Here is a 16265-nt window from a genome sequence, read left to right as displayed (position 1 = left end):
ACATGACATGCTTTCCGCATGTTAGTTTGAGTAAGATTACCTGAAACAAGTAGAGGTTGTCGGCCAAAGCCTGGGCCAAATATACGTCCACCTGTGTGAGAATCAGAATGATGCATGCCTTATAAAACTTTTTGCCCTGTGTATTGTCTCATTAACTTCACAGTCTTGAAATAAACAAACCTCTGCAACAACTGGGTCTTCCTGTTCATCGTCCGCCATGTTTCCTTCATCATCGATTTGCACATGCGCACTTCCCACGTGCGAGATAGCTCATCCCAGGCTCACATGTGTCGCTCTGCATTTGGCCACTTCCGGATTAATCCACCGAAAAGGATGGCGACTAGTTCCTTTACCCAACAATAACTTTATTTGTGTCAAAGTACTTTAGCATACCTGCTTATCGGAGACACCCATAACACTTAGCAAACGAAAACCCTAAAAACACTCATAAAAACGCACAAAAAAAGTTTCTAAAAATTTCAAACCTAGCATACACAATGTTGTTAGTACAGGGACGATTTTTGCAAGAAGCGTTGCTTTCTTTGTGCCTATTGGCTGTGTTCCAGGTTAAGTTCGCAAGGTATTGTGGTAAGATGTACAGCCGCCGTCTTTTTCCCTGTACGATGGATATCCTCTTTTCAAAGCCAGCTTGCCTATAGGAACTCTTGGTTTTCAATGTGCACAAGTGTTATTGTGATGTGGTAAAAATGACGTTGTGATTCACGACCCATTACTCCTATGTGTTAAGGACGGTGCCTACTATTGTTACTGCGCATACGTTCTGCGCATCGCGAGATACTCTGGTTTCCTATGGGTGGTGCCTACTAATACAGGGATATTTTTTTTGCACGGTTTAAAACTATGCGGGGAAAGCAGAACTTACCAAATGCTTTTGGTATCTAAAAAAAAAAATTGGGAGTAACCATGCATTTTTCAGAGATAATTAAGCTTCAATTTAGGAAAAAAAATCCCATACATTGCTTTATATTTTCGCGTTTTTTAGAGATATTCATGTTTAATTATCTCTGAAAAATGCGTGGTTACCCCCAATTTTCTTTTTGGATTCCAATAGCCCTTGCTAAGATCTGCTTTTCCCGCATAGTCATAAACCGCACAAAAATACTTCGGTATTAGTAGGCACCGTCCTTAATCAGTTGTAAGGTTACTTTCCACGAAGCCCAACCCCCCTCCCCCATTTTTCTCTCTCTCTTTCCAGTCCCCCTCTCCAATAAGTCCCTCCTTTCTCGAGGTCTGAAAGCAAATTGCCGGTTTTCACTGTCACGCCATTGCCGTGTGCGTGAAAAAAAAATTGGAAACCATTCCATGAATGAAGTTAAGAAATTGACATGTTAATAAGAAACTTGTCCAAGTGTCAGGTCTGTACGGTATTCCGTACTCGAGTTATTTGACAAAATGTTTCACACAAATTTATAGAGCTTAGTATGGAGACGCCATGTTGGTGTCCCTCTGAGGGACACAAACATGGCGGCCGGAAATAGGAAAAAACATCTGGAGTTCACTTTTGCCAGAAAAGAGGTTTGTTTTCCCTTGTGAATTTTCGAATGTTGAGATAAATATTTCTCCTCAAAATTAAATTGTTTAGAATGCTGAAAATCACCCGAAGAGGCATTTTTAAGATACGGGACAGCTCTGTCACGGCCGTCCTCTTGATGTCACGCACGATGAAAACTCGGAAATTGAAACTGTTCTATTTTCAAAAGGAAGTACGACATCGAGCTAAGAAATTGTGAAAAGACATATTTTTAGGTAATCTTTCCTTGAATGAAAGTAAAAATTTTGTAGGCCTCCCGGTTTTGAATTCTAGAATTTGGTGACGTCACGTGAAAACCAAAAGTAGGGTCTCCGGAGGCTAAGGAGAGTTGTCACGCTGCAGGTGAGTCGAATGGCTGCTAAGTGAAAATTCAACCTGAGCTTGGAGACGGTTTACCGGCAGGGAAGGGTTTTTAAATTTTACTTCTAGTTCTCTAAATCACACTGTCTGTACTGAAAATCGATATGCGAAAGTGGCGCTTTAACAGTGACTACGATTAAAAAACTTGTAAACTTATAATAATTTAAATTTCTTTGAAGGCGTATGTGCTAGATTTAATACTGACACCATTTTCGCTGAATTTCTGAGATTTTTAGCATGAGAAACAATGTACTCTATAAAGAAATCTAGAAGCTAGTGATTGCAGAAATAAATTCAATTTCATGCCAGATTTTGCCAGCATGTAAGTATTTTTAAAAAGAATCTTAATTAAGAAAACCTCCAGATTAATATATATCCACTGATGAATTGGGAAATCAAATGGCACAGCTGTGTGACCATCAAGTTATGGATAACTTGGAGGTTTACTAAGCACTCAAGAAGCCGAGAGTACTTTTATGCTTCTTTCGCGCTTAAACAACTTCGGTTAAACTCGAGAGTTGCATGCTGCATTAGCCTCCCACGCAGTCGTTTTTAGGGGACTCGTATTACCTCCTCCCCACAAACGCCTGCTTACCCAAGCGCCACATTCCTTTCCGCCGCTAAGCCAATCACAGTGAACCTTCTAAAATCTGGAAGGTTGACCTTGACCCCCAGAACGCCTTTCGTAGGAACAGTGAACAACATCACGGCGAAGACGGAGCTTACGTGAGCTTTGAGCACCGTGTGCAACACGTTCAAAATTTCTCGTTTAAATGCCTATCAACTGACTGCAATCAAAGAATTCGTGACGGGAGATAACGATATTTTCGTCAATTTGCCGACTGGTTAAGCAAAGTCACTTTAATGTTTATCAAGCTTTGCCTTCAATCTCGTCGACCTCGTCGGTGTAGAGAAAACCCAAATATTACCCGATATGTCGGTAAAGTTTTAAGATTTTGCAGTTGAAACTCGCTTTGTTGTTGCAATTTGTTCGGGGGCATGTGCGACATTTTCCACAAGGACCACAAGTTGATCGGCTCTTTGTTGTTTAACTTTTAGTTTTTAATGGACTGATAAATACTGCAGATCTCTCCTTATACCTTCTACATTCTTTTTTGCTTTCACGAATCAAGTTAGTCTCTAGGAGCACTTCGTACAAACAAACAAATCTGCTCCAGACCGCGATGATATCTTCACTGACTTTCAACTCGATCAGGCGGGGAAGATCGATTACACTATCCCGAAGATTTTGACTCTCCCAGCAGATAACAGTGTCAAAACGTCGCACAAGAAGCGCTGGTATTCACATTCGATAATTGTTTTGGCGTACGTTTAAGCTATGACCAGCACATTCCAGAAGTAAAAAAATATATATATATTCCAACTTAACTCCCGCATCTCTCAAGACTGTACCAGAGACTGTACAAAGCGGGAAACGGAAGCGGCCATTGTAACCAGCAATTTGATTTGATATCATTAGACAATGCCACGATGGTGATTGGCTAGGGTGCTTGGGGAGTAAAACAATGGGAAAGGAATGTGACGCTTGGGTAAGCAGGCGTTTGTGGGGAGGAGGTAATACGAGTCCCCTATAAACGACTGCGTGGGAGGCTAATGCTGCACGTGTATCATTTCTGATTATGATTCTTAAATCAGTATTTTTTTTAGCGCCAATGAATTGAAAACTGTCCTTTAAAATCCCCGTTGAGGAGCTTTCCCAATTACAGTCAACTCCTTTTAAATAATATTGCGGACACCCTTGGGACCGCGAGTTAGTGTCCGTAATAGCACTGAGGGATTTATTTCAGTCAAACGTCTGTAATTTATTTTTGCCGGGGATTTAGCTGCCGTCCGTATTACAGTATCAGGGTGTCCATAATAGCGAAGTGTCTGAAAGGCGAGAGTTCACTGTAAGATTGTTTTGACAAGAAATCAGTCGAATATTTCAAACTCTTTAGTCGTTGAGGTAGTTTATATGGTTATCTCCATCAGTTTTGCCTCATATCTTACACTTTGTCCAGTTACAGTAGTTTAAAAGCACTCTTCGTTTGGGCTCTAAACGCTTTCTCCCTCGGTTTCTATGAGAAGTCCTTTAGTGGACCAAAACTGATATCACAACGTTTGAAATAAGATATAAGGCGAAATTATAGCGGGGCTCCACGCGCGCGGGGCATCATGGGTAAGAAAATACGATAACGTATCGATGCAACAAAATATGGTTCTGGTTTTGATGTCATTTCCCCGTCCATTCGCACGCAGTACCACGGGGAAGCCAATGCGACGAACAAAATCGGTCGGAAATTTGAAATTACCTAAAAGTACCACATGGCAGACAACCACATAGCCTGCTTAGACCAAACCAAAAAAAAAAATTGGGAGATGGGAGGAAATTCCCAACAGAAGTCATAGCACTATGCTTTGGACAGCAAAACGTTTAATATGAAGAAGAAAAAGAAGAAAACTGTATATTAGTGTTAGGAAGGTTTGGTCGACATTGGCCGTTAGTAGGGATATCTGTAAATCCGTTCAGTATGTGAGCTGTAGACCGACAAGTGTATTCGATGAGTGTATTCAAACCAGGTCCTGCATACGTGGACTTTTGTACTTTTTGCGCCACCGTTTCAAAAGCTCGAGTTTCTTGAAAAGAATATTTAACTTGTTAACTACTTTAGGATTTAAACAGAGTCAGTATATCTTATGATCCGTACTTGCAGAGTTAGCGTAACTTTTGTTGATTCGCAAACACTGTCGGTTCCAGTTAATTAACGTTCCTTCCGTTCATAAATACTTAATGTTGAGTTTCCTTTCAAGGGGAGTTTACTTGTACTGCCAATCTTAAGCAAAGCTTTGTTAAGTAGTTTCTTTTGTTGTAACACTTGTTGCACTCCAAGTTCTTCTTTTATCGAAAAAAGTTTCGACTCAACAGAGAACAGATGTACATATATAAAAAGATTAACGTGTGCTTGTAAATTGGTTAAGTGCCTGGTTATGTTATGTTACGAGACGGAATAAATCTACGCTGGTTTGAGTTCTGATTTGTTTTATGCTGTCGTCGAGTTCCAGTTGGCCAGATCCCGCGCACCACGGAAGTTGTGATGAGCTTCTTTCTCGCGCGAGTGAGTCGCTCTTGAGCCAATCTTCCCGACCCCCCCCCCCCCTTTCTCCCCCGTTGTTATGGCCGAAGCCGCCGAGTTATATGAAGAGTCGTTTTCTACAGTCGAGTCACGCGGGTGCTCTGTCGCACTTTGTAATAATCATCGCACTTTGTAATACCTGTCGCACTTTGTAACAAAACTGTCGCACTTTGTAATACCTGTCACACTTTGTAATAACACTTGTCGCACTTTGTAATAAAATAGCTGTCACACTTTGTAATAACAAGTTGTCGCACTTTGTAATAAATTAAGCTGTCACACTTTGTAACAACCAATTGTCGCACTTTGTAATCAGCCTTTAAATTACTTTTGAATAGGATGTTCTGTGGAAAATAAGTGAATTAACTGATCACCCAGGGCACAAATACGTTCTTCTTTGATATTTTACTTTGCATACTAAACTGAGGGTATGAAAAAGAAACGCGTTCTCCTTCACGCTTTCTCCTGGCAATTGTTATTTGTCTTGACTAAGATCAGTATCTTGACAGACACACTTTGTCACCACAAATAATGAATTTTAAAAATCGGTTTTGTTAAGCCGCTCCATTGCTAGGTACTAGTTTAATTGTAAATGATAGCTTAATTCAGGTATTAAGAAAGGTAGTTATCATGGGGTTTTTTAAAAGATCTTAAATAAAGATTCGAATTTGAAATATACTGGCATCTCCTGCGGATGAAAATAAAAAAAAAAACCGCTTGTTTCCGTGGGGTTTAAGAGAGGAAGAAAATGAAAAGCAACTTGCAGGGACATGCTGTATCAGTAAAAGAGCAGAGGGTACATTGTATTGAGAACAAAAAATGGTACGATCCGGAAACATAGGCTTTGGCTGGGAGTCTTCTAAGAAGGTACCGTTGACTATAATTGAATAGAATAATTGTGAAATAGTATCGTATTTTAATTAAAAAAAATTGCATAGCTTAACGTAAGCCAGAACATGTAACAGCAACCATCATAGCGTAATCAGTTTACGTGATATTAGTACTAGTGCATTGAATCAGAGTAATATAAAAATTGTTTTTTTCAACCTTGAATAAACAACAACGAACTATAACATGAAACGGTATTAACTAGTTGTTTTCAAAAACTTCATAAACAACTGAACAAACAGAATGTTTCTCTCTCTCCTCAGTTTAAGGAACTGTTTTTCCTTTCAATCTGGGTGATTCTATTCTAGATGGGTTGTGATAAAGCAGATTTCAACAACATGCTACTTTTGATGTTTTCGCCAGAAAATGGATAGTAAATGAATATAATTTTCCCTTCTTGAAAAAGCTTCGCTTTGCAAACAAAAGGCACAGTTGCAGATAAAAGAAACTTTACAAAATAATGACTGTAAAGACTTTTATTATCAAAATTTTCTTTTTCATGTTTATTGTTTTCATGTTTCATTCCTGTGACTCCCCTCCCGCCCTCGTTCCCTCCAAAAAACTCATATACAGAAGACCTTATCTCCCTTACAAACCCTTTGACTCAACCCTCTCGAGCATCTTTTCATTTTAACCAAGAGTTATCTCCTCTCTTTTCACTTATTGCATTCCATCATTGCTAAGCAAGCTGTGTGATCTCCAAAATAACAATTGCGAGGAGAAAGCGTGAAGGAGAACGCGTTTCTTTTTCATACCCTCAGTTTAGCATGCAAAGTAAAATATCAAAGAAGAACGTTTTTGTGCCCTGGATGATCAGTTAATTCACTTATTTTCCACAGAACATCCTATTCAAAAGTAATTTAAAAGCTTATTACAAAGTGCGACAACTTGTTATTAAAAAGTGTGACATCTATTTTATTACAAAGTGCGACAAGTGTTATTACAAAGTGTGACAGCTATTACAAAGTGCGACAGTTTTATTACAAAGTGCGACAGGTATTACAAAGTGCGATGATTATTACAAAGTGCGACAGAACACGCGGGTAAGAAAAATCTATCATCACATTAGTTCGCGCGTACACGCCGAGAAGTGCATTAATTCTTGGATCAACTCATGATAAAGCAATGAAAAAGCACAAAACTTGCATTTGAAATTTTATTTCCCCTTGTCTTACATGTCTAGTAGCAGCCTACCACAAGCACCACAGGTACGATGACTCCTAAGCGCCAACACTAAACGCTAAAAGGCCCCAAATCGATTTAAACAAGACCGCCTCAGTAGGTGGTCTTGGATAGATCGGAGCGGACTGCTGTTGCCACAGGAATTGAAATGAAAATCCTTAATCTTTTTCTTTTTCCCCCGATCCCTTAACGCTTTTTTACGATTCTTCGACGAGAGTAAACTCGGATTTCAGAATGATTACTCCCGCACGCGGATGATGTCTCCTTTAAGGTCATCAAAGTTGATGTGACCCCAAGGTTCGCTACTCGAGTCAACCAGTTTAACATGTGCTGTTTTGCAAATATAGGCACTGACATCCCAGGCCTCACGGCTCATCGTTTTAGTGCACTTCCCAGTGGCCTTCAGGACAACCTACAAATTAAAATGCTGAGGTAAATAGAGTCTAAATAACAAAAGTAGGATATTGCAATCAACAAATTAACGATACTAAGTATACTTGAAGTTCTCACAGCAAAACAATTAAAGTAGCTATTAGTCCAGTATAAACAGAAAGGAAAAAGAAGAAATAATCTTTAGGCTAAACACTGGTTTAAGTTTAGACAACTGATTTTCATCCAACTCGAACTCGAACTCTTATGTAATGCCATTTTGATTTATTTTTATTACTATTTGCTATTTTTGTTACCAAGAATTTTTTTTTTTAAAAAAAAGATAATATCCTTATACATATTGTAAGCCTACCATTGTGAGTTGCACGAGTTAATGTGCGCGAACGGAATGTAAAACAGTTCACGGCGAATAGTTCTCGTGTAGTGTCTGAGCGTAAGATGAAGATAAGGTAAGCTTACGGTTTTAACAGGAGATCTACGAAAGATGCAAATACAGCAGTACGTTTAATTAAGGCTCGGTGATTGTGATAAAGACATTTGGCAGTTGCTGTTGTAAAGTGGCCCGCTGCGTTTTGTTATAATATCCTTAGTTAAAGAATCTGAAGAAACCACAAGAGATGCAACTCAAAGGTATTAAACTGTTGACGCCATACAAACAGCAATTTGTGGAATCAAAACTACATTGAGTCTCACCTCGCGGTCGATTATCAATTCTGCACGAACTGTATTCATATCTCAACCTCCGCCGATCAGAAACAAAATGTCTTTACCCACGATCTTCAAGGGAGGGGAAGAAAGCGTTCCTTGGGGCTTGTCTCCTTGAATCGCCCCTGCTTGTGCTTCTTTGGAGGGCCTGTTCTCATATCCTCCGATCCAAAAGTCTCCCTGTTGTTTGGCGGGCTGACCTCTGTTGCGAGCGGTTGGATTGTCACCATAGGTAGGCTGGTTGTCAAAAACTGTACCAGTCTTTGTCCAACCACCGATGCCATTTTCGAAGTCAAATGTGTACGGTGCTACAAGAAGAAAGCTGGGGTCAAAGTGAAAAATATTCACTGACATCGTGCTAAGCCATATCATCCCCTTAAGATCCCGTAATGACCGTTATCAAATTTCCCTGCCATCGATCAATAAGCTCGATGGCAGGGGAATCGATACGCTGAATGGAATGGCTCTATTAGTGTGTCTAGTATGACAAGAAGATTGGAGGTTATTTTTTGGTCAGAAATACGTTATCAATGTAATAAATCATCTATATTTTGAAACCAGAACTACTTCAGACGGACGTTATTTGATCAAGTGCCAGTTTAGACGCCAATTAAATGGAGAAGATCATAAAGTGAGTATATTTGGGAACATGGAAACTGGTTTGAGAGCCAAAAAGTCCCGGATGAGCAGCTGAAATAGTGACATTTGAAAGACTTTGAGGCCGTTTGACTGCAAATAGTAACTGCTTTTTTGACACCGGTTGGCGGTTAAATTTTAGGCTGTTTTACGGCTGACGGTTAAACCCCACTGAGACCCTCGTGAAAGTCTGGAGGTCATCAAGAGGGTGTGTCCATATCATGAAGATTGTCGTCTTACTATAAAATGCCACCATATATATGGTTGGAATGGGGCACGTAGTAATGCGTCCGTCTCAGATTTGGCGAGAAACAAATTCGAGTAATAAGGAGCTCTACCTTTTTTGTCCTTAAAAGATTTTTCTGGTCTCTATCCGCTGTGAAAATTTCAGAAGATTTCACCGAAGGAAATTGCCTAACACACAGTGGCAAACGCAGTGTTTGAGTAGTTTTAACTCACGACTCAGAGGCATTATTTTACCAGCGAGAGTTTAAGGTCATAGTTTTATTCTTGATTATTACATTTTGGGTGACTTCAATGAGTTGGTAGAAAGAAAACAAGGGAATTGGCTTTCGTTGTGCAACATGACGGGCACCATATTATAAGTGAAAAGACTATGGAGCCACCTTGTTTGCAGTGCGCAACTCTACTGCGCGCAATGGCAAAATAAAGTTTTTTAGGTTCATTCCTTGCTAACTACTGAATAATACCTTAATCTTACTTGCATCTAACTAGATTTTAAGGCCGCTTTCCCCGAATTGCACATTGTGCGACTCAGACTAGTAACGTACCAGCAAGCTTATCCTCTAGTTGTGTCACTCTTTTGTCCAGAGATTCAACGGCAGACTGGAGAGCTAAGAGATTAGAAAGGAGTATTAAACCTTAATAGTAAACACTTTTCTATAGCCTTTGCCGAAAGTTAGTTACACATTTCCACTTGTTTAATAGGTCTTTGCAACAATTAGCAGCCTCACTGATTAACTTAATTTTTAGCTGTACCAGGATGATCCCAAAAAATGGAAATAGTATCTTTTAATTGGCTAGAACATTAATTTTTAGACCAGTGACTTAAGACGGTAGGCGACAAGGAAAAATCCAGTTCCTGTGCTTCGTTTCTCGATAAAAAAAGAGCGGGTGTTGTATAACCGTTAGAAATCATTAGAGTATAATTACATCCAGGAATTCATGTCCGTCTTACTGCAACCGGCCGGATGACCGGGGATTTGACGCCAGTTTAAAAACCTGATTTGTATGGAAAAGTTTTGGAGCGTGACTAAATGGCATGGGTGCAAATTTTCTGAGTTGTTTCTCAGAATCAGAGAATTTCTAGGTTCACCGGTTTGAATGAAAAGCCAAGCCACAATCGCAAAACGCTAATTTTCAACGGTTTGAGGGTTTGAATGCTAGAGAAATCAATAGATTTTGTATTGAGGTGATAAGGCCAAACAAAATTTCTGTACTTAGCTATAGCTTCTGGATACAAAAAAAGGGGAGGGGGGGGGGGGGGGGGAGGACGATATAACTGTAGTAACTGTAGAAACGGGGAGATTTAGTTAATGGCAGTTCAACCTACCCTGAATCTTTTCCTCCAAAGGATCAATTGTCTTCTCGATAACTAAGACGTTAGAAAGGAAGAAAAAAATCATCTTAATTACATTTAAATGTCTTAATAATATGATAATTGTAGACACTGTAAACCGCAGACCAACAACAGCAAAAAACTGTAAATAACACCCTTTTTTTTTTTTTAAAAAAAATTCAGCTTGTAGGAGGATGACTAGTTGACTAGTTAAAGGGCGAGGCTGAGAATTTGAACACGGGACGTCGGGGCCCGGTTGTTCGAAATTCGATTAACGCTAATCCCCGATTAAAATTAACCGAGGTTCATCTCGCTGGTTAAAAACTAATTTTAAGCTTATGGTAAAGAAAACTGAAGAATCTTTATTGATTAATCATTAAACTTGAATCAAAGTTTATGTTAACCAAGGATTAGGTTAATCGTGCTTCGAACAACTGCGCCAAGGATTAGAAGCCTGCGCCTCTAACAACTCGACCACACTTCATCGCCCCTCATTTTTAATCTTTAACTCATGTCGAGAATTAAAAGAATATTTTTTCAAAATGAGAAGAAAAGAACCAAACGACGAAAGAAAAAATGAAAGAGAGTGAGAAAGGAGGAAAGAAATTCGACAAAATTTCGTACAAAGTTCTAGTTTGGTTGGTCTCACTTACATTTTGTACACCGCTTAGAACACGTCTTTCGTGCGTCTGACGTAATAAGCATGTGCGCCAGCAGGACACTTATAATGAGAACATGGGTAGTCTTCATGATCAGTTGCGAGATAACAAGTCCAGATCTAGAAACTAAAACAGAAAATTTGTAAGAAAGAAAATAAGTAAATCAGGCATATCTTGGCTTGTAGTACCCTGTGCCAAGAGTAAAAATACTGATTTTAAGGAAACAAAATAACAGGTACTCTACATTTAATTAGACTCTGAAAAACTCTCAAGAGATTTTAGATAGATAGTTTATTAAATAAATACATTGCAGCCCAAAGGCTGAATTTCTTATTTACAACTCATATCATTTACTAATATACAAAAACTAAAAAACTAAAAAAAAATTATTATGGCAATCTATTCTGTAAACTCTTTATAGATGAAGCTAAATGGATAGAAGGGAAAATACATACAACATCTTTAAAACCTAATCACAATATTATTCAGTAATTGATAAAACTTTGTTCTTCAAACATGAGGACATAATAAATGTATTTCTTAAACGATTGGTACGCCACTTGGCGCATTCTTTTCCCCACAGGACTGTAGGCAGGTTTCATTTGGTCGAAACACCAAATCCAAAGTAATCACTCTAACCAATCACAAAAGACGTAAACAGCAACGAACCAATCAGAACTCGAAGCTATACGTGCGAGCAGGACAGGATTGGTCTTGGTTTTGCTTCTATTTAGTTTAGAAAGTGGAACGAGTTTTGCTAACCAATCAAAACGCGTGGTGAAGCAAACGCTCAAATCCAGGCTTTACTACAACGGAGGAGTGACGAGAAATTATGACTAAGTGATGCATATAGACTAGAGGGTAAAAGAGACAAGCTATAGGGAAGTTTGATTATAACATAGCGTCAGTAAAGCGCGCAATTTAGTCCAAGTTCAGAGGAATAAATTGCAAAAGTGGCTCGTATTCACAGGCTCTTGTAGATAGTGGAAAGTTCTATCCATGGCTTCCGCATAGGACTCGAATCCGCTTTTCTGTATTGTGAACAGTCGAGCGAATATGCAAACATCGCTGTTATCGCTGGGGCACAAGGACTTGGGAACTTAATTGATGTAAACGTTCAATGTTGTTCATCCGCGACACATTTCTGGCTTTTTCTGAGACTCTTTTCTGACCAAAATACAAAATACGAAGTCCATGAATCGATTTCACGTTCATGTTAAAGGATAGCGAGCTTGGGCTGCCAGTGTATTACCTGGTATTCGTAAATAAAAAGAAACCCCCCAAAAAATTTTCTCTGCGATAACGGAGACTCGAACTCGCAACCATCAGATCGCCATGTTTTAACGGGGCGACAATTGCCAGGTTTTGAGTTGGTAACCAGCACGAGGAAGAAAAAAGAAAACCAAAGGCAAAAGTCCTTAATAAGCAGTCTCACTTATGCCGCATTGTAAGCTGCCTATATCTTTTAGTCGTTCCGATCAGCGTTTGTTTAGCGTGAATTTTACTTGCAGATAACTTGTAATTAATGATGCAAGAGATGCTTGGTAAAAGCCGAGCAAACGTCCCTTGGAGCGCTCAGTTGGAGAGAAAAATAACTCCCACGACTGCCACTGAACCACGAAACTCTTTTACTTTATGTGAGTGATCCACTTACGAGTTATTTATCGGAATTTGGTTACCTTTAGTTTTAAATTGACGTTCTATTATCCCCCAAAAACGGTAAAGAGTCATTTTGATTTGCTTTTCCCTCTCAGCGAAGGTCAATGTTACGTATTGAGGCAAAGCAAATGAATGTTCATGACACAAAATTCAATAAAATTGGCATAAGAACAGCGGGGAGCATTTTGATCGGCGCGACTTCTATCATTAGCAGCGAAAAAGGGAATTGAGAGTCAACATCAAAAGCTCAATATTTTTCTAAAAAAAAAAAAGGGACACAGCCGAGATGGCTATGGTGTGAATTTTACTCGAGAATGAGTTGTTGATGAAGATGGCTCGGACGGCACCTCACAAGTCAAGTTGTTTTTAGAGGTCATGAAGCCATGAGAAGATGATAAGAGTATATGTAAATTCTCGAACGCCGGAGACTGGAATCACTTGAAAGTTCGATACTCCACACTGTTTGGTTTGTTACAGACCTTTTAATCAAGGACCGGGCCAGCTCGCATGCCGATCCAGCCCAGACGGACTCACTCCAATCAAAGACAGTGTTAGAGTGTTATATTTGCGTTCGACGAAGGAGAACGCAAGCCTAATTTCGTTTTTGCGTCCTGTGTCTTTTGAGTTGGTGTGCCTGTGTACGGCTATGCAGAACTTTTCGAGATTGCTGTAAGGACACCCAAATAGCCCCCCCGCTTGAGTTTTGCAGGGGCATGTGTCGGCCGGGAAACTGGTGCGAACTTATGACGACTCTGACCTCGTTTTCGCGCTAGAGCCATCTTTTTAGTCTCGTTTTCGTATAAGAGTCGCCCCCTCGTTTTCGCGCTAGAGCCATCTTTTAATGTTGCTAGCGGGTCGAGTTTCACGTTTTGCTGGTGTGCTTGCTTGGGAGTTTGTCCTTTTCTTGGCGTTTGGTGTGCTTGCTTGTCGAATTCTGGACTGTGCTTCCTGGCTGTGTGGACTGTTATCAGATAAGTTGTGTTGTTTACACTTGAAGTTAGAGTTACTGGCATTTGGAATCTTGCGAAATTATTGCAAAAGCTTATCGATGTTCAGTTCCTTCGTTCCAGCGGGAGTGGAGTTTCACGTTCTTGCATCGCTTTTGGTGTGCTGGCTGGACGGCTGTGCTTCGTTAGGGAAGTTGCGTTGTTTAAGTTAGAAAAAAATACTTTCGGGTTAAATTTAGATTTATCAACGCCTTCACGAAGTGTGTATGACTGCGAAGACACATGGATAAGTTCAGCATAGTGTTGTTTACCCGTTTCACTACAAGAAACCAACGCTGCCTTGTGCTGACTGGTTGCGTAGTTTCAGCAAAATATATTACATTTACTTTCGGAGATGTGTAGCTCGGCAAATAATTTACTTACCGAGTTATGTAGATCGGCAAATGGCCATGATTTGTGGTCACCAAAGCAAAAAGTTGCCGAGTTGTGTAGCTCGGCAAATGGCCATGATTTGTTTCGAGAAAAGCAACATTCCTAGTGCGAGTGAAACGAATTGGTGAAGTTGCAATGGCAAACACTTTATCGAGTCATTCGATTATAAGGGATTGCAAGCACTCGGTGGTACCCAGTTTTTGTTATTGCAAGGCAACGTTGGTTTCTTGTAGTGAAACGGCCACAGTTCGGCTCCGTTTTACGGCGAGACAGCCGCCAACTTTGTTTGCGTTTTTAATTTTGTTGGAGCGATGGATGTGCGCACGTGTATGCTCGAGCTGGAAAGAGTTCGCTCTTCAAGCGTTTTCTCGCTTCTTTGCCAATTACAAGGGAAAGTATTGTGCGTTTTTTTAATCAAGGAAATGCTGTTTTCGAAGGTTTGATTCAAAAGATTAAACCATAATTATGTGCAGCGCACTGGTTTAGCGAGGTTAAAAGCGATCGCGCGTGTTTCAATTCTCGGCTTGTGAATTAACAGCGGCCAAAAAGTCGCAATATTTTAGTTTCGCTTCATTCACTATTAAAACTGGGTTAAGTGAACAAGTTATCCAGTCATCTATCAGTGGAAGACACGGTTACAATCTGAATCAGTTGATAGAAAATGGAGAAAACGTGACATTGCCTTTTGAGATGATCTCAATAATATTTATGCAAATTTGTGACGCTACGCCGAAGATGTCTCGTGGCGGCTTTCAATGTCTGCTCAAAGGCAATGGCATATGAACGGCCACGTTGAAGTTTCCCCGGTTCCTTGCCGAATTCTACCGTAAATGTTGTACGCTTTAAAATAAGGAAATGCTTTTTTCGAAGTTTTCATTCAAAAGATTAAGTACAATCAAGTATAATCTCGCGTTGCGTACTGCTTACGCAGCAAATATATTTTTATATATTTTTTCTTTCATTTAGTATATTTTAGCTATTTATTTATTTAGTTGTTTATTTATTTATTTATTTATTATATAATTATCAATCTTTTGGCTTCTATTCCTCTATTAACGTGAAACTCAACTCCCGCAACAAACAAAGGAAATGAACATATCGTTATGCTTTCGCAAGATTCCAAATGCCAGTAACTCTAACTTCAAAAGTAAACAATGCATCTTCCCTGATAATAGTCCACACAGCAAGGAAGCACACTCCAGAATTCGACAAGCAAGCACACCAAACGTGAAGAGAAGGTCAAACCCGACAAGCAAGCGCACCAAATATCCATTATATTATAAACACTGGGTTATACAATGATAACATTTTTTTGCAATTTAAATAAACGTGAAAAATATCTGGCAGTTAATGTAACTTTCTTTTCCCAAATGGTCGAACGCATCTCACTAATCTCTGATTACTACTAGTATGTAGTGGTATCTCGTTCAATATGTTCCTCGTCAGTGGTATGGAACACGGAGCTGCTGAAATCTTTCAAAAATAAATTTCAAGATCATACTTCCCTAAAAGTGTGGCTATTCAAATTAAACTATAAAACAGCATGTTCACGGCTGTGGTGCTGTTTCGTTTATGCTGTATATGGACCGTGTGGTCCTAACTTTAAAACTGTGGATGGACTAAACCATGGTTCTGACCATTCAAATGAAAGCTATCTGAATCAGTACTTCCCTCGGCTGTGCTGCTGTTTGAAGTGGAAAGGAAAAATCTTCGGTTTCTTTATTCATCACCAAATCACAACATCATCAGAAACTCGTATAAATGCAACGGAGATAGGGCAAAAAATAGTTGAACTAAACATACAAGGATGGTTAAATTATCGCTTTTTGTGGGGAGAGAACGAAAGAAAAAATATATACATTATAAAACATAAACACACTTACATAGACACAGGACAAAATTATTAATAAGGGTAAAAAGAGCAAAATAGCTATACCGTATACCTGAATATTGGGGTCGTGTGTTTCACCGCCACTGTTTAACAAATCGACGGCAGTTTTCTATGGTCTATACCCTTATAGACCATAAAATGACTCAAAAAATGTTCAAAACTCAAGTGGAACCACGAGCCGCAGGCGAGTGGTTTCACTGCCAAGTTTTGGACATTTTATGGCGTCATTTTATGGTCTATAAGAGTATAGA

General features: G+C 39.5%; 1 pseudogene across 1 annotated transcript in view; it reads right to left on the bottom strand.

The window, feature by feature from the left end:
• LOC146450895 (uncharacterized) overlaps positions 1 to 11176 on the bottom strand; it is a 110286-nt pseudogene extending 99110 nt beyond the window's left edge. Inside the window, exons 1-3 of the transcript XR_014860194.1 lie at positions 11080 to 11176; positions 10421 to 10462; positions 9639 to 9701 (exon numbers count right to left, since the gene is read on the bottom strand). The product of XR_014860194.1 is annotated as an uncharacterized LOC146450895 (transcript). The remainder of the gene's footprint in view (positions 1 to 9638; positions 9702 to 10420; positions 10463 to 11079) is intronic.
• Between the last annotated feature and the right edge of the window lie 5089 nt (positions 11177 to 16265).

This window comes from Pavona decussata, unplaced genomic scaffold, assembly GCF_977016875.1.
Source record: "Pavona decussata unplaced genomic scaffold, jaPavDecu1.1 SCAFFOLD_416, whole genome shotgun sequence".
Taxonomy (NCBI): Eukaryota; Metazoa; Cnidaria; class Anthozoa; order Scleractinia; family Agariciidae; genus Pavona; species Pavona decussata.
The sequence above is the reverse complement of the archived record's forward strand: the minus strand, read 5'-3'. Positions and strand labels throughout refer to the sequence as shown.